This window comes from Chaetodon trifascialis, chromosome 6 (genome assembly GCF_039877785.1).
Source record: "Chaetodon trifascialis isolate fChaTrf1 chromosome 6, fChaTrf1.hap1, whole genome shotgun sequence".
Taxonomy (NCBI): domain Eukaryota; kingdom Metazoa; phylum Chordata; class Actinopteri; order Chaetodontiformes; family Chaetodontidae; genus Chaetodon; species Chaetodon trifascialis.
This window is the reverse complement of record NC_092061.1, coordinates 19,051,383-19,073,798: the sequence shown is the minus strand read 5'-3', so window position 1 is coordinate 19,073,798 and position 22,416 is coordinate 19,051,383. Positions and strand designations below refer to the sequence as shown.

The 22,416-nt window shown below is 42.9% G+C and overlaps 1 protein-coding gene across 1 annotated transcript in view; it reads right to left on the bottom strand.

The window, feature by feature from the left end:
• hs3st1l2 (heparan sulfate (glucosamine) 3-O-sulfotransferase 1-like 2) overlaps positions 1-22,117 on the bottom strand; it is a 28,871-nt gene extending 6,754 nt beyond the window's left edge. The window contains exon 1 of the mRNA XM_070964741.1: positions 21,813-22,117. The gene's annotated coding sequence lies outside the window, so the exon portion shown is untranslated. The remainder of the gene's footprint in view (positions 1-21,812) is intronic.
• Between the last annotated feature and the right edge of the window lie 299 nt (positions 22,118-22,416).

Genomic DNA, 22,416 nt, shown 5'->3' with positions numbered 1-22,416 from the left:
TTGGTAACTTAATCCATTCTACAGTAACTATAAGTTAGTCTTGTCTCAAAGATAACTTATTGATGATGTCCTCCAACAGAGCTTGAAAAGATTCAGATGGATCTCAAAGTGTAGCTTTCCTCATGAAAACATGGAATCTGGCTTCAACTGCTGATTATTGCATATCAATAATACCAGTGTATACAATACAGTACATTATAACAATGATTTCTATATAACATTTTTCATTGTATGAACAACAACTTTAAGTGATCATTAAAGACATCATGTCCAAAGAAAATGTCATATTAAACACAGTTATGTCACCATACGACAACATGGCCATTTTCAGGCAACTATGTAACATAAAACACTTGAAAGCAAGTGAAAGATAAAAATACACCAGCAGATCTCCTGAAGATTTGGTGTGTCTCAAACAAATAAAGGCCCCAAAACCTTCTGTACAAAAAAAATCAAAATGTGAAATGTGTCCTGTGAGCGTGGGAGGATGCAGTGTCGGCATCACTCAGATTAGGAGTGTAGTCATACAGCGTTTCTTTTCATCTCATACAGATACAGCAGTCGCTCCGTGCACGCATGCTAGCTCAACTGTTCCATGATCCCATATGTCTCTGCACTCTAATTTAACATTTTACAAAGTCCCTGTCCAAGCAGTAGTGGTTTCAGCCCAGAATGTAGGGCTGTGATGTGATTATGGAAAGAACATGCTAAAATATTAATCTACAGTACATCTAAAGCAGACAGAGATAAGATGCATTGAAAATTAATGCTGTTAGGAGGTTTAGGGTCTCCCCGAGGAGCACAAACACCCCTCTGCGTTGAGCTGAACCACTTTTACAGTATAGAAGACACGTTGCACTGAGTCCTCAGCGTCTGAATGCTACAATATGTCTGTAGGAGTTTAATCTGTGGTGGAAGAAGTAGATCAGTTAAAGTACCAGTAAAACAAGGCAAAAACACTCACTATTACAGGTAAAAATCCTGCATTTTAAATCCTATCTCAGCATAAACACAAATGCATCATCAGCTAAATTTACTGAACATATCAATAGCAAAAGTACTGATTCTGCAGGGAAAGTGCCTTTGCTTGGCAAATTATGATATGTTATATAATCAATTGTTCATACTGACGCAACAACGTGTAAGCAGCATTTTACAGTCGGAGCTGCTTGAGGTGGTGCTAGTCTTAACTACTATATGTAGAGTTAGCTAGTTTAGTCCAGTGGTTCCCAATCTAGGGCTCAGGCCCCCTCTAAAGGGTCGTAATATAGATGTGGGGTGTTGATTAATGGAGGAGGAAAGAGGAAAGTTCTGACACACAAATCTGCATATATATTTCGGACATATGTATAATCTTTTCTAGAAGCTTTGTTTTGAAAGATTGGATAATTTGACCTCTTTAGGCTTCAGACAGTCATTTAAATGAACCCATGTGAGAAGTTTGGACAAATTAAGTAAAGTACAAGTCACTCAGAATTGAATTCTTAAGAACAGTAGTGAAGTGAATACACTTAGTTGCTTTTCATCACTGGAGGTTCCATAAGAAAACACACATTTTTTACAGATGAATTCTTTTAAAAGAATCAACTGATCCTTCATCAAGACTGTTTTGTGTCAGCTGAGCATCAAATATCATCTCGCCTCCTGTAAGAAAAAGCAAACCTGTGACCAGCCAACAACATCTCTGGAACTGTTTGTGATTTCTTCAGGCGAGAGAATCTTCGTACATATTATATGTATTCAGAGACGGTGACTAGTGAAATATAATTTGAATAGCTTCTCTTCTTCTTAAACGACGCTGCCCTTGAGCAAGGCAAGGCACGTAGACCCCCATGTGCTTGAACTCATCAGCTGCTTGACCACAGAGAAGACTGTGAGGTTGTTCTCAACTCTGTGCAGTGAGTGTGTTTTAAAGAATATGAGCATGAAGCAGAGGCTGGATAAGAACAGAGTTGTTTGTAAGTGATGTCAGGACTTATTCCTTCATATTGCTTGCACTCATCCTGACCAAAATCATCCACAAGCTATGAAGGGTAACACCCGAAGTAATGTAGAAATGCCTCAGTGTCATCCACAGTTTAATAGGCTTGATGGGTCGATGGAACATAAACAACACAGCAATGAGCACTGAAGGTGATTACAACTTTTAGCATGAAAATCCATTCCATTACAGGTATAGTTCAATATTTTAGGAAAGGCTCTTATTACTTATTTCGAGAGCTAGATGAGAAGATCGATACCACCCTCATGCTTGTGCAGCAATACTGGAAACACAGGGAAACAGCTAGCCTCACTCTGTCAAAAAAAACTGGTCTAGCAGCTCCTCTAACTCTCACTAATTCAGAGGAGGACAGAAAGCATCTGGTTGCCCCTGCACTTAATACCAAGTGACCTTTAGATATTTAGGAAAAGATGACTGATTCCAGGTGCAGCTGATCACATTAACAATGGCTGCTGACTATTGTGGTGCAGAGCCATCTTTAATGTCATTATGCCCACCTGTGTTTCTCTGACAGGTGTTTCTAACCGGCGTTTTCAGAAATCTCCACTTTGGACGGAGTTTTTAAAAATGATTGTTTTCCATGAAAAACCTCTGTGTGTAAACGAGAGGCCAAACTGCATGAAAACACACGCGTTTCCCCTAAGTGTAAATGTAGCCTCAGGTGGTGAAATAGAATGAGATGGAGAGTTATTCCAAACAAGAAAAGGTAAGAGTTTCAATTTATGGCACGTTTATGTCACATCCTGCAGACTGTAAACACAAGCAGCCAAGTGGGAAAAACCTTTCTTACAGCTACAAAATCTCTCACTGGGCAAAAAGAAATCACCACCTCTGTGGTTACATAAAAAAAAAATAAATAAATAAAAATAAAAAAATCGTGTAATACAGGAGCTGTGCACAGTTCGTCTATTTTAGGCTTTACCTTGAAACAAACTATATAGCGCAACAAAAATAGCTAATCTGGACCATGTCAATGGTGTCACTGCAAATCTTGCAGTGGGGTAATCTTTGAAAAAAATAAGTGAACATGTCATTTATGATGAGTTATATGCTTAATTTCCCGGATGTAGAAAGATGCTGTTGCTGTGTGGTTCTTAAAGACCAGAAGAGAAATCTGACTTTCTTGTGAAAGTTGAAATGTTCTGTCTTACCAAACTTGCACTGGAAATATTGCATTTTGTCATTGTTGGGGCAAGAAAATACAGGACTGCCATAAAAAAATGATTGTTAAATTGTTTGCTGCTGTAATTCTAGCAGTATTAAAAATGTATTTGAAGCGACTCAGTACATGGTTGTTAGCAAAATGCAAAATCTTTCCTCTTGTTCTTCTGCTTTTCTTGTTGCTGCTGTTGTTGTTGTGTTGAAGCTGCTCTGACGCGACTGAGTTATTAATTAGTGTAACAATGTTCTGGTTCAGAGGAGGAACCCTGTCTAGCATTGTTCCTGTAGCGGAGCACTAATTGCACCTTCAGGGAGCATCGCTGCACCCCCGACCTTCTGTGCTATCCCCTGGCTTGGTGACACTGTCGTCATCAGTGTTCCAACCTTTGCCATCCCTCGCTGACTGTGGGTGAGAGTTCCAGTGTAAAGCAGTGTGTGGTTTGATGTAGCTGTTATGGGTGTGGTGACTATCCGTTACACTGCTTTTGGTAAGGTTCTGGTCTTCTTCAGTGTGTTCTTTGTTCAAGGCTTTTTGCAAGTGACAGGCTAAAAGAAACATAGTCATTTTCATAGTGGACAGCTTCAGAGTCGATATTAAAACGTGTGTGGAATCAATTGTTGTAAAGCAGTGGGTACAGATTTTCATGACACATCATTATTCCAGAGGAAGATTAAACAGTTCCTGCTTTTTGTCTGCTTTGAAGGTCATAATATTTTTGATCTAATATTTAAAAAAAAAAAAAAAAAAGAAAGAAAAAAGCCAGCCTCCTGTGTTTGATTATGCAAAGAGCTGAAGGCCGTTTCAGCCCCTCTGACTTTTTACTGCAAAGTCATGGTTGAAAACTGAGCGACTGCATTCAATAACCCAAAAAGTTTCCTCCCAGGTGTAGTATCACCAATCACAGGCAGACGTGAAAGCCAAACAAATTGTGGTCAGAGACATTCAGGATTTTTACAGTGTTACAGTGATCTTTTTCATTCAACAGGCCACTCATTGGCTGACGTGCTACAGCTCAAGAGTTTGGCCATTTTAACATTGATAAAAACAGTGGAATTCAGACACCAAGTGTATTATTTACATTTGAGATAGTTTTGGCCCCAAAAGAAAAATAATTGAATGATTTAAACTTCCATTAGTCAATGTCTCCATAGTCTTGCGTGACAGGGTAGAATATTATTGCACAGTTTTCCCTGAAGTACCTTTGATTTTGAATTTGATTTTTGAGTCCAGAAAACCACGAGTGACCCTGAGTCATTAAGGAGACATAACGGTGCCTTTGATTAGGCTCCGAAAAGTTTGGGAATCAATTTTTCTGTGATCCCGCTACAGTCTACTCAGACTGTCTGTTTGTCAGTCCACAGTATGTTCAGCTGGTACTCTGTGATCCAGTTCTGACCTGACTTCATCTATTTCTATTTTGCATTAAGAATAGCTTTACCAAAGAAACATACTTGTTCATTTCAGCTTTTTATGGGCTGCATTTTGCACTTGACACTAAAAGAGAAACCTGTTCCTGCTGAAATCAGAACTGATTTTCATGCCAATCTTTCACCACTGACTGGTGATTTCTTCTAATCTTATTTAACACTAGAGTATTTTAGAGGCACTTTTTGTGATATTTGCTGTAATTCTCTTCACATCCTGAATCAAATGCTCTGCCAAAAAAAAAGAGAGAAGAGAGAGAAAGAGAACAGAGTTGTTTCCTTATTAAAAGAACTGGTCTTCTCATCACTACTCGCTCTCTCGTGGCCTCGTCCTCCAGCAGTCAGGTAGTGTGTGGGAGGGGCTTTGGAGAGAGGGGGTTTCTGGGTTGTATGTTTTCAACATCTACCTTCCTCTTGCTGCTTTCTCCAGTGTTACCAACCCCAGCTTTAACTGTTGCTCGGAGGTCTCTTTTTGAGCTTCCAGTTGTCAGTCTGGTTGAACCATTGCACGGCATTTTGTTCTCCATGTGCAAAACACTACTTTTCTAAGAGGGCTGACTACAACCTAAAATCATGAAAGACCATTCAAAGACGCAGCGTTTTCCTCACAGCCATCTGACTGTGCTGAATCAAGCTTTAGTGGCGGGCCATTCCAAACCTTTCAGCGTATGCAGTGGTTTGCTTCACCACAGTAATGTTCGCCTCACACAGGCATCACTCGCTGTGGTCTCGTAAGTGAAGGCCAAGATGACTGACATACCCTTTAACCAATCAGCGCAGAAGGCCAAATACAGTATGAATTAAATTTCCATCTGTGGCTGGGTGGCTCTGCTATCATCTGAGCTGCTCTGCACAGTTCACTGAGTGGTCTGGCTTGCAGCTGCCATGCTCTGCTGACCCCAGGGTCTGCGTTGAATCATATATCACTCCAGCTCTTTGCTTCCCTCACATTTATATACCACTGCTGTGTTATGTAGTTGTGCGTTGAGGGGAAAAGCAATTACTGGATTCATTCAGATAAGCAGCAGGTGGCGCTAAAGCTCCAGTCAGATGCCATTAACGTACTGCAAAACAAGAGGGCACAATATGATGTCATCAAGACGGCGCCAACATACCTCAAATGGTGAACAAAAATATGGAAACCATGATGTTAATATGGCATTTATGACATGTAGGATTTACTCACTGAATAGGTCTCCACTGCACTTTGTCGCATCTTATTTAACTTAACTTCCTTGCACATTTTTTTTTAAATTTCAGCATTTCAACTGAGTTTAGGATAGAAACCCACCTACTGCTTCTTAATAACCTCAAGTCCAGCTTGGCATTCTCTACTGGAATCTCTTGTTAGCCAGCATGTTCACCGATAGTGATGTATCTGCAATAAGCTACGACAGGCCGATTAATATATAATATAATATTATTTCATATAAAATATTTTTGACCACGATGAGTCTACATATGAATTCTTCCTCATGTATATTTGCTGCTGGCAGCGAGCAGAGAGAATGCCAGAGCACCTACAGACATCCTTTTGATGTAAAGTGGCAAACTGTGGGCTGATGTCAATCACAGTCTGAAGTGTGTACAGTTAATGCGTGTGTATGGGAGCGACGGAGACAACACAGATCTTTGGGGAGGTTTGTGTGTGTCTGTGTGTAGATGTGTGTGTTGCACAGTGAGACACATGCTTTGTGTTAAGTGGTTGCGTGAGTCCCTTGTGACTCCTCTGTAAACTGGAATATTCCCCTGCTGTCGAATCGCTTCGCTTCCACCTCACCTCATGACCTTCCTCCCTCTCCCCCCCACCTCCTCCTACCCTCGCTCTTACCTTTCCGTGTCCTCTTCAACCCTCACCTTTGTTCTGTTTCCTCCGCCTGTTCCTGGCTCTTTCTTTGTGCGTCGTTTGAATCCATCCCTGTTTACGTGGATCCGCTAACAAACCCTGGCACCATGCTAATGGGGATGCCCTGCAGCAGCCTCTTAGCGGCTCATAAATAAAACACAAGCGCACCTTTCTGCCCTGAAATATTTTTGAGTCACTGAACTTTTAATCTTGACTGATTGGAAATGAGACAGGATTGGATTTAGAAATGCTTCCTGTACATGTCAAAAGTGTTCTGTCCTTCTGACTGAAACTTCTTCTTGGATATGAATATATATATTCAAAACATTATATTCAGTCATTTTTTGTAATTTAAACTGCAGGTTTGTAAGATTCTAAAATACCCAGTTTGCCCTGAAAACTGTTTACAGTATATCTATCCTCTTCATGTGTGTTCCTGAAACACACACATGTATCTCTTAAATGAAAAACACTATTGAATTTGGAGAAAAATTCATTTTTGAAAGAAAAAACCTGATACAGTTCTGTTTATGCCATTGCTGGTATGTGTGGATGTTGTTTTTACATGAGGTAGTGTCTGGCTGTCTGCACACAGGTTAAAACTGGCCACCCTTCAGGACTGTAAAGAGTTTTAGGATATTTCATGCTTGGCCTTTTTTCTGTAAATGCCACAAAATCAACACAAAATGGCCGACTTCATCAGCACCACTCAATGGCTGTACGGCTCTTTTTATCAGCGCCATAGGAGCTCTAAGTTAGCCTCTCAGCCCTGCTCAATGAGGCTCGCATGACTCATTGCAACTCCTTGTCTTTCCCGCTCATTGCTCCTTGTGATTCACATTAGCCAGCATGGATAGGGAGAGCAAACAACAACAACAACAACAATGCCAGGGTTGTCAATGATGCGTGAATTCTCCATATTGACAAGCACAAGTATCTATGCAGGCTAGAAAAGCTAAAGCTGGAGTGTGTGTGTGCGTGTGTGTGCATGTGTGTGTATTTGTCTGTGTATCTTGTCTCATCTGCATGTATGCAGCGCCTTTGCCTTTTGTGCCAGCGCGCAGCATGCGACTGCCCGCGATCCAGGCCCTTGGAAATATCTTTTGACTGAGCGATGGTATTTGGGGGGTGGGGGAAGGATTATCCTGTACAGAGAGACCGAGGGTGGCAGGGAGGGAAGAGACGGGTGGTGGGGAGGCCGGATGGGGCTGAGGTGCATTTGGTGTGTGTGTGTGTGTGTGTGTGTGCACGTGCACGTGTGTGTGCTCCACAGGAGGGTGTGTGTGTCAGGCTGCAAGGAAGATTGTCCCTGGTAGGGGGTGGCATGGTGAAACGCTTTGGATTGCCAAGCCTGTCATATCACCAAGGCTGTGAGAGTCAGATAAAACTCTCTCTGTCCTCCTTCCTCTCTCCCTTCCTCCATTCTTTGCCCCCTCATCCATCTCTCTTTCACTCCCTGGTCTCTTTCCTTTTCCTTCATTTGCTGGGTCCCACCTTCATTTCCTCAGCCATCTGTCTTTCTTTACCTCCAAAGTTCCACTTTGACTGCTCTTCCTCAGCTTTCAGTTTGCCTCCATATACCTTCTCGTGCCCTGCTCCCGCTCGACCAATTGCACATGCTGATTAGCACACATACGCCACAGCCACAGAGATGATTGGCTTTCAGAATAAAAACCGAAATGTAACAAGGCTGGGCCTATTTCCCATCCTGTTCCCATTACCCGCCTGGAGAAGAGATGGCCAACACTCGGAGGGGGGTTTGTAATCAAAATAGATGAAGCCATCTGAGAACGACAGGAATCGGTCATGCTTCCAGATTGGGCCGACCGCCGGCGTTCATCTTACGTTCCTCAGCCGTCTCACAAAAAAGATGGAGAACACTGAACAGTGAGAATTCAGATGGTGTTTTAAGATGTTTGATGATGTGTGAGTTCAGAGAAGATACTAAAGAGATCCTACAAGTCCACCTTTCTCCTTTTTCCATCACAATATGTTATGAAAATCCTTTTCAGCCCAACAAAGTTTCCTATCTGCTGTCAGGTCTTTCAGAGTTCAGAGATAAGATGAAAGAAATGCAAGATGTGGACCAGAGTGAAAACAACCCCGCTGTCTTGATTGAAGTCAAGGAGTTTCGCCTCTTGTAGGCACTCTGTCTGTCTGTGAGAGGAGTATGAGACACCCTGCACCAGGTACTGGGCCTGGGGAGAGATATGCTTAGTTATGCACATGAGTGGAAGATTTGATCTTTTCTTGAGAGAGATTCAGAGTAAAAAAGAAAATAGAGAGAGGAGGAAATAGACCAGAACTGTCCAAGTAGGTCCTGACAAGAGCCTCTTCCTCGCTCCTTATCTCTCTGTCAGAAGTTTGTCTGTGCTGCCAAAGTACGTATTGGCATTAACAACAATCTCATGTGCACAAGCAGAATTTTACTATTCTAGTCTACTACAACAGTACTTGTATATATGAATACGTAGATATTTTTGAACCAATACGCCCTCCAAATTAATAACAGAATATTTAGTTTCTCTATGCTCTTCGTCACGACACATTGAAGTGTTTTCTGGTCTGATGCTCCTCTCAGCAGGATGACGCAGTTTCTTTGTGCGCTCGCTGAAACGACTGTTTCTGTTGTTTTCTTTGGAAGCACAATTTCTTTTGAACATAATGCGATCCTCAAAAAGCAACAAAATCGAGTCTGCAAAGCCAAATGATTTTGCAGCAGTGTTGGAACTGACTGCTCAATATCTGTTTTTCCACACTTAATTAGCAATTTTTTTTTCAAGTGTGATGAATCTCAGGCAATGAGATAAAACCTTTGCAGTTGTGTCTCATCATCTATGTGCATCATGATGAACAATACTAGAAACGTGGTCATTCCCCAAATTATGTGTTTATAGAGATGCCAGAAAGTTGTTTTTCTTTTTGTTGGTTGTCTAGTTATGTAGGCTGCAATTTAGTTGAGCAAAATAATTGATCTGAACCCAGCCCATTTGCCAGAATAAATGTTGGCATCGTACAATCCTGCAAAGCGCAGATATTTTGAACCTTTATCTTCAAACTTTCAAACCTCAAACATTTATGAATGTTTCAATTCAAGTGTATGTTCACTGTAGTTAAAGGTCAGGTTTGGGTCCCTGAAGGGTTTGGAAGGGTTAAAATACCCAGTTTTGACATGGATAATAAAAACATAAACATGAATAAATGTTTATTTCTATTTATTGCACATTTTTTTAAAGCTAAAATCCAAAACGCGTAATAAATCGTCTCTCGTCTGCGTTCATTTCTTGTCTACTAGCTGCCAAATTATAACACTTTAGGGAACATTAGCACTATAAACTAATACTTTATCTAGTTAGGGATCAAGTCACTAGCTGCAAAGTATTAGTGATGAGGTTTGTATCAAATTAAAAGCAGCGCGAGAAATGAAGCATGCCCTTAAATCCCTCTTATACATCAATGTAGTGACTTTACAAATACAATAGCTCCCCACCAAGGACCTCCAACATGGCTGGCATACAGAAAGCCTCCCCTCACCTCACGTACTTCCAGCATTTCTTCATTTTTTGGCTTCTCTGTGTCTCTCACTCTCTCTGTCTCTCTCGTGCTGACCTTTACTGTGGTCTGTCCGTCTTTTACCCATCAGCCCCCCGCTGGTTTTCAAATTAACCTGGAAAAAAAAACTCTCTGAGCAGCCCAGCAGCCCACACCCACCGTCCCTTCACTACCTCATCATCTTATTCACTCACACATGCATAACACTCTCTGCAGCTTAAGCCCCCCCCCCCACCCCACCCCCACCCCCACCTCCTTGCATCTTCAGGCGTGCACGCTCCAAGATCTGGGTCAACCATATCAAACACCAAAATACGCCTGCTCCTTCTCTCTGGTGTGTGTTTAGTGTGGGTATGGAGCACACATATTGTGTGTGGGTGTCTACTGTTGTTTTATCAGAAAGTGTGCATGGGGAGTCTGATTAGGAAATCCAGTTTTATCAAAGGAATATTTGTGTGCACACACATAAAAAGTGAACTGTTTCTATAATAATGTGCATGTACTGTATGTGTGTGTGTGTGTGTGTGTGTGTGTGTGTGTGTGTGTGTGTGTGTGTGTGTGTGTGTGTGTGTGTGTGGGTGGGTGTGGGTGTGTGAGAAAGAGAGAGACAGAGAGAGGGGGTCTGTAAAAGAAAAGAGTGTAAGTCTGTAAAATGTTGCTCTAATTAACAGGGTTTTGGCCTGAGTGTCTGGTCACACAATCCACACTTACTGTATGTCTGCATGTCTGGTGTGTGCAGGGCATAAAGTGCTCGGTCAATCAAAACCGCCCCTGCTAGGCACCTCATGTCTGTTTACACGGTCACACTGTGGGCACTTGCCTTTTTTATGGAAACAAAATGCAGGTCCCTGTAGCGTAAATCGTTACATTTTAGGGTGAAGACTTGCGTTAAGGGTTAGGTTTAGGTTGATGTTATGGTTATGGTGAGGGTAAGTCTCCAGAAAATGACTGTAAGTCTATCTAGTGTCCTTAAAACTGTGTGTGTGTGTGTGTGTGTGTGTGTGTGTGTGTGTGTGTGTGTGTGTGTGTGTGTGTGTGTGTGTGTGTGTGTGTGTGTGTGTTTCGTGGCCCACCTGGCACAGGGCCCAGCACATGTCATGTGGTTTTATAGAGGTGAGGTGAGTGAGAGACACTGCCTGCCTGACGATGCTGAGTCAGGTACTCTACACGATGGGGCCATCTTTCTTTCTCTCTCCTCCACCTTTTTCATCGACGTCTGTCCACATCTTCTCTCTGTCTCACTCTGTTCTTCTTGCAAAATAGTTTACCCACCGATCAAGGTGGAAATTCAGTGGCTGCATCAAGTCTGTTGTTGTAGCCGTAGTAAGCAGCTTCAGTCTAAAGGAAGACTGTCTGAATGCATTCCTCCACCAAGGTCACAAAATCTTCTAGAGTTGGTAAAAACCCAAACTTCTGTGTTTTTTTGTTCCAGGCCCAGTAGTTCCACTGAAGGGAAATGGGAAAGGGATGTTTTAGACAACAGTGTGCTTCCAGCTTGTGGCTACAGTTCGCTGAATGTCCTTCTCTGTTTCAAGGCCTACATTTATTAGGGCTTATTAGGGAATAGTGTCAAATACGTGACCACTGAGTTGTAGCCATTTAAATGGATCATTTTGCTGTCGTGCCGCATATTGAAAAATCATATTTTGCAGGATCACCTGGATGTGACCTGTCAAGTCAGTTTTATTTATTTTGCCCAGTATTTCCCTCAAGGGGCTTGTGCACCTGTCTTCTAAATGTGTTGCATTTGCACATTTTCAAGACTTGTGGACATTCACATAAAATGAGGCACACGTACCAGAATCTGGAAACCAATTATACTTTTAAAAAATGTCATACGTGGAGAAAAAGTGGTAACATTATTTAAAGCGGTGGAGATGAATTTGGTCGATGTTGGCGGATGATCACCTTCTGACGGTCCCTCCTTTGATGGGTAACACATCATTTTAATTACTGCAGCTTCATAGACCACACACAACATGCTTAATTCACACCCCTGTCCCCTCCCCGCTGCCAGCATCCTTGTTTACATGCTCACACACACACACACACACGCACTTACAGACATAACATATGTGGTCTCTCTCACAGTGAGAGTGGGGCCCCAACAGCTTGGCCTGACAGTGAGAGGAGACTGACCCATCAGAGTGGATTTAACCCAACTGTCACTGCATGACGGGACACTCGAGGGGTGCAGGACTGTTTTGTATTTGTGTTTGTGTATGTGTGTATGTGTGTGTGTGTGCGTGGTATCTGGGGGGATGAGAGAAAGGAGGATTTGGGTGCGTCCCTCTTGGCACATCGGCAAGGTCAGCAGCTTCAGGGCAACACACACTATCGGCTTGTTTTTTCGGGTGAATCCAGTGTTGTGTGCTGTATGTTTGAGTGTACATATGGGCGTCTGGAACGAGGGCGTGCTGACAGATGGGGGCGGGCAAGTTGTGTCTGGTCAATATCATCACGGGCCAGCGAGCCCAAATATTATCTGGGTTCTGAACTGTGGTTTTTCTGGGTTACACTCCCCACACGCAGAAGGAAAACAAATCAAAACAGAGACTGAATGAAGGGAAATAAAGCAGATGGTGTTTATGTGAAAGATGAGGATTTGAAGGTTGGAGGAAGACGAGTGGAGGGTGAGTGGCAGATGAAGAGAAAGGGACAAAGAGAAAGACATGACGTACCAGCACCATCAGGTGTGTTTGGGTTCCTGCTGCGAGCTTACCATGGCAACAATTGTTTAGATCGCTCTCACCTGGGCAGTAGACCCCAGGGATTGATGATTATTAAAGCGAGGAGGCTGAGGTTGATGGAAAAAGAATGAGAGCGAGAGTAGCCGTACAGAGAAAATCAGGGGATGAGGGAGGGTGATGGTGGTTACAGATGATGCCACAGTTGGTGTGGTGTTACAGCCAAGCGGTAGCCTACGGCGACAGTAATAAACCGAACCGGCTGCTGGTGGCTTTGTTGGCCAAAATGGACGATTAGTCTGATTGGTGTCTCAACTGTTCAGCCCGAAAGTCAACACAGACCCACAGAGAGACAGACACCCTGGCTAGCAGCTATGTTTGGGCCTTTTAAAGCTGCACTAGTCAAATCTTACATAAAAACATGCCAGTCTCAGTGGTCCTAAATCAGCCCGATGCTGTTTTCCAAGTTACAGTTCTGATGCGTAATACTGTATGCTCACATGTGCAAACACAGGAGGTGATGAACTGAAAAATAACGAGGCAGGTTTTTACCAGTTGACATTTTGCTTGTTTTCAGCAGAATTGTGAGACAGATGAGTACAATAACATGTCATTGCTTTTTGCCTCTCACTGTAAAACACAGTGCAGGCAGGTGAGGTAAACTCTGCTGCAGCTGTCAGCGTGTTAGCCTGTTAGTGTGTTTAAGGTTGGTACAAACCAAATATTGTAATACCCAGTAACACCCCCCCACACACCCACACACACACACACACACACACACACACACACACACACACACACACACACAAATATAAATTTTTGTTGGGATGGTTCCAGGAAATCAGAAAATGGGCAGTTTATTGGCCAGATGTCCACCAACACTGTGTTTCCTGGTGGGCACTTGCACCTGCATTAATCACTAGCTTGATGTTAACATTGAATTAATATAAAAGAGCTTATACTGTTGAAATCACAGTGAATAATCACTCTACTCCACATTTCTCTTCAGCTTTGCTGCCTCTTTTAGCAAATTGTTTTGGTTTTAAGGAACACTTACTAGATGGTTCAGCGCTCAAGGGAGGTTTTATTTTTCCTGAACAAACTCTGGTAAACTGATTGCACCTACCTGGCCCCAAATGAAAGACAAAAAAAATGACTTGTTACTCATTAACTTAGCTGAGCATTCAGCATCCTCAAGAAGATGATGCAAACCAAGCCAGAGCTAAAAGTCGAGTATCTGATTTACATCCATCAGGCAGCCATGAATACACTTTAAAGGAAATGCTCCATGGATCAAATGCTCATTCTCACTTTATACTTGGCAGCTTTCTCTTTCTTTTCACTGTTTAAAGGTATTGTTTCTGCATCTTTATCTTTTCTTTTTTTGTCAGATGATTCCATTAAAGGGTGTTAAATGGGAGAAAAACTACAGATGAAGCCAGAAACTTCCCTTAATGGATCATCAGGACATATGTGAGCTTCCAGTAGTAACTGTGTGATGATGCTCTGTGTGCACAGTTTAACTCGCAGGCTGCTTTGGATATTTAATTCGACATCATAAACTGTTGTAAAGCATATCTGCAAGCTGAACGGCAAGCACATAATGGACAGAGTCCTGCAGCGGCTGCAAATTAGGCAGAAATTCTGACTCACAGGCATCGACGTAGGTGCAAATACATGCACATGCATTTACAAGCATAAACACGTTGTGATGTGGCCGCAAACCTTACACTCTAATCACTGCAGCCGCTCTGTGGCTATTTTCACAGAGCTCCACTGGTGGTGCATCCTTTCTTTCTTTCTTTCTTTCTTTCTTTCTTTGAGCCCAGTATCCCACTGACTCTCCAGACTGACTCGCACACCCCCTCAGCGCACACACACACACGCACCCACACACCCAAATGACACCCACATTCACACACAGATGCACACCTAATTCCTCCCTACACACACAGAAACACACACATGCACTCTGTCGCTCGTTTTCCCGCATTCACACACACATATATGCCCACACATACACACAGCATCACATCTACATTTATACGCACACACATACACATAACACACAGCGGAGGACATGAGGTGCCTAGCAGGGGGCGGTTTTGATTGACCAAGCACTTTATGACTCTTAAATGGCTTTATTGCCTTCCTACTTAACCCCCACACACCACCTCCTTCCTCCCTGTCACAACGCACATACACACACACTCCTCAGGCTGTCTCTGGGACAGGGAATTAATGGGAGCCATCACAAACCTCACACACATGCACATGTTGCCACCCAGCTTGTGATTTGAGCCCCCTCCTACCGTCTGGAATCCATCAAGGTCACCCCGCTAATCTAAAGCATTGCTCTCCTCTCTGGAGTCTTTTTGTTTGCCCTCCATGACCTTGCTTTCATACTTTTTTTGATTTTGGGAGCAGGCCAGAATTCACATCTAATGACTTTGTTACTGTTCAGAGCCGGTCGATACGGGAGATTGGGTTGATTGATTTTAATTGGCAGGACACCAGGAGGTGGGAGGGCAGTGGAGGTGCAGACTGTCAGTGGGATGGGACAAGCAGATTTGAGAGTTTGAAAGCTGCAACTTTTGCAAATTTGACCTCAGTCATGGCAAAATGACAAAAAAGAGAGAGGCTTTGTGTTTTGGCCATATCTCAGATTGTTAGATATGAAAAGCATCTGAAACATTTACACACACAACAAAAACAACCAAAAAAGTTAAGGAATCTGATTAAAATGCTGCTTAAATACAGTATCAAGCATCACATCATAAAAACATGATTAATTAGCAAACGTTCATACTGTCGTAACTGTAAAATAACACATTTTTCAATATCTTAAGATGATCCAGTGCACTAATTCAGTCCCTCTGTATCATTATTCTGCTCAGGAAGAGTGACGATGCTCCCCTTCATAGTGAGTGGGAAGATCATCCTTCAGCCTGAAAACTTTGGCTCGAGTCCACTGTGTTGACAGGAATCTAATCCTGCTGTTGTGCCCTTGAGCTGAACACTGAAACCCAGCCAGCCTCAGGACATCTGCTCTGTGGCTGACCTCTGAGCTCTGTGTGCAGGAGGGCAAGCGAAAGGAAAATTCCCTCCAGGGATCAATGCAGAATCACGTAATTGATAGAGCTGAAATGCATCGTGTAGGCAAACAGTCCAGAGTCCAGTTCTGAGCATTTAATCCAGCAATCTGCAGTGAACTTCACTGACACACATGTTTACAATGTGGTTGTGTGGTTTTAAAGGGTTTGGCTTACGCAGTGTTTGTTTGGCTTCTAACCAGGATCTCAAGGTGCTAATTCTTTATTTAAAATACGTTTACTTTTGAGTGTCAAACGCTCAAACTCTGGCTCGAAAGGTGCCTTTCAAAAGTTTGTAGCATGCTTCTTTATGGAAGACAACAGCAGCCGTGAGCTTAGATTCACAACACAACTGATTCCAACACAGATTGCAAAACATCTACAGTGGGCTATCTTCTCAAACCACCACTGCTGCGCAATCTACGGTCTGTTGTTGTCTGCTGCACCTGTCCTCCAGTACCTCATAGCTCTAAAACTGCAATGGAAATAGCATATTCAGCAATTAATTTTGAACTTTGAATCCCTTACCGAATCAATTCATTTGCAAATTTCGCTTAAAGACAGTGGCAGCCTAATTAATATTCACAACCTGTAGCTATAGCTTCAGAGCTTCAGATCAAGATCAATTGCAAGTGCTGTGTGTCCAACTTGACTTCAACGTCCATCCTCCCAAGTCTGTCAGTGGTGGCGTTTGATACTCAAAACAGATTTCGCTCTAAGACCTGGGTTTAGGGTTAAGACAAAATCAAAGACCCTCTCGTTCTCACTTATCTTTGAATGAATCACAGCTCGGTCGGGCTGTCAGGTCCATGCCTGCAGGTCTCGGCCAGAAAACAGGTGGGACCATAATTAACACAGATTACAATTTGTGTGTGTGTGTGTGTGTGTGTGTGTGTGTGTGTGTGTGTGTGTGTGTGTGTGTGTGTGTGTGTGTGTGTGTGTGTGTGTGTCTTGCTGGCTCCCTTCATCTGTCTATGCCACCAGGGGTTTATGTCACCTCAGAGCTGCTGAGGTGTGACGGCCTCAACAGCCTACATGTTTGTGCATGTGTGCGTGTGTGTCTCTCTCTGTGTTTGTGTGTGATAAGCCGCAGTCAGTGCAAACCTTCACCCTGAAAGAGTGGGCGGCGGCCAGGCCAATGAACTCCTTCCCCAAGGTTTTCCAAACAAACACAGTTAACGCTGACCTCCAGCTCCAGCTCTTCAAACACCACAAACCGAGCTCTGCTCCAACCTCTCTTCATCATATAAACCAGGCCACAAACTACTGAGAAACCTTCTTTCCAAGAGCACATTGAAGATGCGCTCTGATGTGATCAATTTTAGGCTCGAGGGACGATTATTCAAATAAAGTTCAACGTTCAGTAGACTTTCATCTTTACTGTCAAAAATAGCACACTCGCTTGCGATAATGCAATTTTGAGAGATTTCATTTTCCAACCACAGTCCTTGTGAATGTGATAATGTTCTCTCTCACAAACACCTGGATGAACCAGAACAGATGCATTTTCAAAACAGTCCAGGTCCTTAAAGGAATGATGTAAACTTGATAAAACCGAACACACTGTTCACAGTGATGGATCCTGTCCTGGTGAGCAGACTGCACTGTTGCTGCTTGTGACTTGAAATCAGTCACCTCAGAAGGCAAAATGTTTTAAATAGTAAGCAGTAAAGTAGAATATGATGTTCATCCAAAAAGCCCCTGTCTAGCTGCAGACTTATTTGGAAATATTTTAGAGGTGAAAGTTGATTTGTACATTTTGATTTAGATTGGATCTAAACCTCATATAAGTCTGTCAACAATATAAAAGTAAAGCATCCTCAAGTCCACCTTAAATCACCTTCACATTGTAAAAAATAAGCTCCTGCTGATGATGTATCTGACGTGACTCTCCCTTTCATGCCTGCAGTAATCTCAGTGACTGTTCAGTAGCAGGTGACGCTGCAAAATAAAGCACACTGTGATAAAACTCTGACAGGAGGTAATCATAAAAATGACTCTTCAAAGTTTTGATTGTCGGAAGACATCGGAATATGATTGTCTTGTAAGTGCATGGCATGAGTTTGTTTGTGTGTGTGTGTGTGTGTGTGTGTGTGTGTGTGTGTGTGTGTGTGTGTGTGTGTGTGTGTGTGTGTGTGTGTGTGTGTGTGTAAGAGTGTGTGTGACGTTAATGGGCTCGTTGCCTGCCCTGTTTGACCAGAGGACCGTTCAGCAGAGCGCACCGACCGTCTGCTGCCGCCTTTTTATGTCAGCATGTAGGAATCTGCAGGTGTTTCAGAGATATTGTTAGTGACACACTCAGCTGCACACACACACACACACACACACACACACACACACACACACACACACACACACACACACACACACACACACACACACACACAGTCATGGTTTCTCACACATACATATAAGCACAAACACATTGCCAGTTCGTCAAATGATGTGATTTTGAGAGAGTGTAAAAGAGCAAGTTAAAAAAGGGAGGACTTTCAGTGTGTGTGTGTGTGTGTGTGTGTGTGTGTGTGTGTGTATCTGTGCCCTGGTTCGGTGCGCTTCAGAAGATGTATGCACTCCGCTCATAAATAAAGGCCATGCATTATTCAGGACTGCTCCTCCAGCTAATGCCCCTTAATGTGCCCAAACAGCCATAATGTACTCTGCTACCAAGGTGGCAGAGACCCCCTTAACACACACATGCACGCACAATCGGCGAACCTCCGCCCCTAGATTTGTCACAATGTCTTTTTCAGTGTCGCTCTCAGGCTCTCATCTCCATCTGAAATTGTCCGATGTTCCTAATTTTCTAAAAAAAATCCATTTGACTCTTGATCCAAATCGCTCCTGCTCACGCTGTCTCGCCATATTTCCATCGAACTTTGCTCAATTTGGCTCTAATTCTCCATCGTCACTGCATCTCCTTCTCCTCCCCCACGCATATCCTTGCTCATTCTCTTTCTCTCTGTTTTTTAACAGAGAATATATCAATGCAGTTTTGAAAAACCCACTGTACGGCCCCGGGGTGCCAGCTTTCTGCAGAATTAGGATTTTGTCTAAACTGGGATTTGTAGCCGTGAAGCTCCGACAATGAGCTTCCTAAGTGCATAATCTTAATCAGTTTTGGGGGAAATTAAACAGATTCCATCCAGAAGGAAACAGGAAACCCCTGAAAAACCATAAAATCTGTTTCAGGTGAAATGTTTATCCCCACTGCTCTCCTCGTCTGCGCTTTATCGACAGTGTTTTATGTTCTAATCGCTTTGTAATTGATTCACCTGTTCACCGTCTGTGGATTTAATTGCCTCGGTGGTTTGTGATCCTCTTTTGTTTTTGTCTTTGTGGAGCACTTTAACTCTTCTGAAGTGCGATATAACTCAGGTTTATGGCTTTTATTTGTTATAAGAAATAATGCATGTATGAAGCGTTTTCGCTCAGGAGACATTTAGCAGGCTGCTCTCTGGAAATTGCTGCTTTTCATTTTAATCATTTGAAGCATTCAGGGCTGAAAACATTTGTGCTGACCCTTAATGGCTGACAGTAGAGCACTTGAGTTGCCACACCCAGCAGTGATGTGGGGATATTGTACTATTGTGCACCGTGAAGTCACTTTTTTGGGGTAAAAGCTGAACTTTCTGTCTGGAAACAGAGGAATAATTTTCAGGCCTGGTTGATTCTGCCACTCATTTTGAAACTTGTTGGATTTCCACCACAAAAAGTTTCATTTTCCTTCACTTTGTTCATGTTTATGCTGTTAATGCCTGTAGCTTTTCATGAGCAAGTTGCTCTGACCGGTACTTTTATACTGAAAATGCCATTCAGCAGCTAAACAGCCAAATATTTCCTCCAGGACTTGGTGGAAACCAAAACAGAGCTAAAAGACTCAGAAGACTCCAAGTCAGTTTCTACATGTGCTGGCTGCCTCAATAAGTTTGCCATATCAACTTAAAAGGTGATGATATGTTGAAAACTTTGTTTTTGCCAAAAATCAGTTGTCCAAGGAAATCCAAAAGATTTGAAATGATCCATATTGGACATAGATTATTTCTGTTTTTATTTTTGCTGATATGTTCAGTGCTTGATTAGATTTATTGTGTCATTCTTCATGCATTTTCTTTTTGACTTTGGGTTTCTGTGGGTCTGCTCATGCTGACTGCTCAGGTCTTCTTCTACCTATAACATAAAACACACGACTGCCTCTGAACCAGATGATTCTTCTGAAGAAGACTTCAGTGTCACAGTGTCGAACGCTGAGCACAATGAAACAGCTCACAGTGAAACAGTAACACATTTATTTAACGTGATCTCTTTGTTCGCAAGAAGCGGTGTAACATTAACCTCTCACATGACACTGATTGCTCACGGTTTGTTTGGAGAGACACAAAACACACCCCCCTGGTTCAGCGCGCGCACACACACACACACACACACACACACACACACACACACACACACACACACACACACACACACACACACACACACAGCAGACAATGACTCCATTCATCCCTTTACTCTCTCCATCTCCTCTGTCTCTCTCTCTCCTCCTCCGCTCATATCAGCTCTTTATTAACACGGTGAAGGTCAAAAACACAAAACACACCATGTCTGTCCCGCCGCAGCCTCTCTGACCTGGATCTGCACTGCCTGTTTCGTCTTTTTTCAGTCTGTTTGAATACTGCAGATGCTACAGAGAAGGTTTTGTCTTTCATGGTACAGACTCGCTTAACCAATTAGTCAGGAGGGAGTGTCATGATAAGTGCTGCTGGTTGGGAATTGCTGCTTTGTTTTAGCTGTCGTGTGTTCACAGCTCGACCACATCATGCTGTAGACATGTTCATTTGACGTTATTAGAGGGGAGACGTCAAAGCAAACACAAGAAAATGATCAAGGAAAAATTATCCGTCTCATTTCCACTTTGGTCTTTGCAACAAGTCACCACAACCATTCAAAAAATACTGTTGGAAGAACAAATCTGCTCTATGCAAACACTGTGGTTTCGGTTAGAGAAACATCTGGGTTTAGGGTAAAATGACTACTTTGTTAAGCTTTGGATGCTCTCAACGTTATGGTTACATTGATAATCACTTGACTACAGTCAGGGAACGATCATGATAATGGCTGAAAGAAGCCACCGTTGACAGTTGCCAAGAAACAGGAAATAAACTGCGGCGTCCCGTGACAAACTCCGACGACTTCTTGACCAAACCAACCAAGAGTCATTATTGCTGCAGCCACTGAAGGGCTTTGTCGCTTGAAATGAGACAAATGTTTGGAGGTGGCTTGGCAACATCATATGACCAACAAACTAAGAACAAAGTGCCTAAATTATCATCAATAAAAGTACCTCAAGTCATCCAGCAAACAACAAATCAAAAGGATTTTATACAGTCTCATGTACAATTCAAACCAAATGTTTTTTTTAATGTGAAAAAGTAACTTGACTTTAGTCAAATCAAACCAACTCAAATTCCACTCAAAGTCCAGGAACAAGTGTCCACGTTAGCGTTAAGCCTCAGCCAACACAAGCCGTCAACGGCAGCTCGTTTTATTAGTTTTCCAGACAACAAAAACTTCCTCCTACATTTTCCTTCCGCTTTCACTTCCCTCAGAACTCAGTCTGTGTCTGATTTTGCACACGCTTACCTCGTCCACTTCATCAACACAAATGAATGAACATTACATTTCCCATATACTCTCCCCACGGGTCAGCATTTGTGGCTTAAAAGCAAGAGCGAGCAAGAAGTAAGAAGTAAACAAACAAGCCTCCAAAGCTGTGATTTTGGGCTGGATTTTGTCAACTTGCTATAGAGACGAAGGCGAGGTCGCAAACTTCCAGAGAGTGAAGGTAGCTGAGGTTAACTCTGTCTACTGATGCTGCACAGGTGCAGCCTCCCTGCACAGCATGGAGCGGGACTGATTTTTACTTGATGTACATGTTGCATTTTGAGTTAAAATTGCCTGTGATGTACAGAGTGCAGAGCTTTTTCATATTCAGCATGCTATCAGGAGGAAGACTGAACGGAAGAGGTAAAGAAAACAGGTCTTACCTGTCTGATGTTTTCCCAAAAATCTATCTTTGTGTTCTCTTAAAATCAGCACCAGTCTTCTTCTTTCACTTCTTCTTCCCTTATCTTCTCTTCGCCGGTCTCCTTCTCTCTCCTCCTTCCGTCCTTCCTCTAGTCAGATGTGCTTCAGCTCACCGGGCGTCGCTGAGGAGGTGTGTGTCGAGTGTCTGAGCGTGTGTGTCGGAGTGTGTGTGGCGTGGTATGTGTGTGAGTGAGTGTGTGTGCAGGCTGGTAAGAGAGCGACTCTGCTCTGTGCTGCCGACCTCGGAGAGCGTGTTGTTGCAACTGACTGAGTGACTGAGAGAGAGGGAGGGAGTGTGTGTGTGTGCGTGTGTGAGAGAGACAGAGAGAGAGAGAGATTAGTTCACACACAAACACATCTCCGCCTCAGGGAAACACCCCACTCCCTCTCCTCCTTCCTCCCTTTCTTTATTTCTCTCACATCAGGTCTCTTTTCTCTTCTTTCATCTGATCAACTTGAACAACTCGTGGAGTAAAATATTTCCTCTCCTTCACATCATCCTCTGCTCCCATTCCAGTGAATCCTCCTGCTTGATTCTCAGTTTTTAACCTCTTCTTTTGTTGT